The 2287-nt window shown below is 42.1% G+C and overlaps 1 long non-coding RNA gene across 1 annotated transcript in view; it reads right to left on the bottom strand.

The window, feature by feature from the left end:
* Positions 1-901: 901 nt before the first annotated feature.
* The window catches only part of LOC109964391 (uncharacterized), a 5867-nt gene continuing 4481 nt past the window's right edge, over positions 902-2287 (bottom strand). The window contains exon 4 of the long non-coding RNA XR_002275507.1: positions 902-968. This is a non-coding gene — a long non-coding RNA (uncharacterized LOC109964391). The remainder of the gene's footprint in view (positions 969-2287) is intronic.

The raw sequence follows: 2287 nt of genomic DNA, 5'->3' as shown, positions 1-2287 counted from the left end.
CCCTTCGCTGTAGGATCCATGATGTCACATATTTAGTGCAGTCTCTCCTCATTTTTGATCTCAACAACCTCCATTCTTCATCCACAACCAAAAGACCAAGGGCAGAGAACGGCAGTGTCATTTGCAATTTTTCATCAGACTTATTCTCGATTAGAAGCAGCTGTTTTGAACGAGACGTGTTTTTGTTTATACTTCTGCGGTCTAGCTCTTCTTCATTCCCTTTCAGAATGACAAATACAGATTGATACAGATACCACCAACTGCTGGTATGGGGAGTTATTTCTGTCACACGGGTGCAAGAGATACAGTACGTGCTAGTTGGCCGTTGGCTGTAGTCTGTGCGGCGTGTTCAAGTGCCGCTTTTTCAACTCAACTGGCACAGACAAAGCCGATGTGAGGCAACGCACAGGTCGGATTTAGTCGCTGTTACTTCTTTCACATTGGCTTGGTGTGTCTGCCCTATGTCGTTGTCATTCCTTTTGACCAACACTATGAACATACAACAGGATGCCCAAGATTTTTCCAAGCCACAGAGAGTATTATTGTTATTGTGAAAGCTGTAATGACTTAGAAAGAATTCCCTAGAGTTTCATTTAAAGTAACCTTAATTTGCCTAACCCCAATTCTTACCCTTAGCTTAACCAAAAACCACATCCATCTCAATAATGTAACGTTGCTTGAATAAGTACATACACTGTACTGTACATGAGTACACATTCACATACTCCGTCTATTTTTTACCAGACTGCTGTGCTCCCTTTCACATAGCGTTACTTTGTCCATATGAAGGACAAAAAAAAATTCAATATTTGAGTCGTCATGCGTGCAAAAAGCACAGCTGAGGCTCTGTTTACTACATAATGGAGACAGAGGGTGGGTGAGAGAAAGAGCAAGAGAGACCTGGGGGGGGGGGGAGAATTCCTCAACCCTTGTTTACCATTTCTGATGAAAAATCCCTCTTCATCTCTCTTACACACAAACACACACAATTATAAACACAGTCACATCACAAGGACAGAAGGCACAGTAGTCAGAGCTGCGAGTATCCATTATGTTATAAATGGGGGAAATGACTGATGCACATATGAATTAAAGTTCAATTGAAGGACACAGCTCACAGTTATGGCTGCTATTCATCAATTAAATCCTGAAACACCTTCTTCCAAAGAGAGGAGATGAAGAAGGTAGCACACATGTTTCTCTGCACAGACACAAAAGAACTCAGTGGCCATCTTTAATCTGAGGGGGAAGAGTAACCCTCTTCCAACAGCAAACAAGAAATACTGTAGGAAAGAAGCTGGCTGAAAACTAAATTGAACCTCTGCTGTTGGCTTTACACGTGTCATGTTTTAGAGCAAATGTCCAGTTCTTTTGCCAAAGTAATCCACAGTGCTGCTGTACTGTTTTCAACGTAAAACAGGACACAGATGATTTACAAATCACTATTTTCGGTTTAAAATTTGATTTTACACACTGTGCCAACTTTTTATGACTTGGGGTTATAACTGTAAGGAGCCCAAAATGTTACAGAAACACAGAGGATTACAGTGCTTCTCCTGTTGGAACAGTTAGACTGACTGATTTTAAATGAACAAAAACTGCTGGTTGGGTATAACGTGTTAATGTGTGCAGTGGGCTAACGGACACACGATGCACAGCAGCAGAATGATGTGAAGTGATTTTACAAAACTAGGTAACACTTAAAACGTGGTTTCATATTAGGGACCCAGAACCAGATCAGAGTACACTTCTTTTTGATTAGTGTGAACACAAGCGAACCGGAGTCCGCTTGAGGTGGTGGTCTCGATCATGATTCATATGTACTCGAGCACAGTCCGCAGGAGATGTGAGTACTACAGTGCTCAAACAAGAAAGTGGGGTGCTATGTGACTTTGTCAATTTAAACATCCACAAACATGACTGCATAAGGATCTCTGTGGAGTAACGAAGAAACAAAATGCTTGGGCTGACAAACATAGAAAGACAACTGGATACCGATTGCCTCAAAAATATTAAAAACACCCACAGTAGCAGGATTGACTCCATTGTCCATATGGAACAGAAACCAATGTCACCCAGTTGATGACACGAGAGGTTGCTTCGTCTTCTTGGCAGATTGTAAACCGACTGCATTGCATACTGATGGAAACTCTGGAGTGTCGTCACTCAGCCTGTCACTGCATTACACCATGTTTTCACTGACCCAAGAAAACCCACGTTCTATACTGCGCATGTGTCTGAGAACAGCTAGCTAACCTTGGTTGATCCTGGACAGCACTGAACCCTT

The sequence above is a fragment of the Monopterus albus genome, unplaced genomic scaffold (assembly GCF_001952655.1).
Source record: "Monopterus albus unplaced genomic scaffold, M_albus_1.0 scaffold88.1, whole genome shotgun sequence".
Lineage (NCBI taxonomy): Eukaryota > Metazoa > Chordata > Actinopteri > Synbranchiformes > Synbranchidae > Monopterus > Monopterus albus.
Note: the sequence above shows the minus strand (reverse complement) of the source record. Positions and strands in the feature narration are given on the sequence as shown.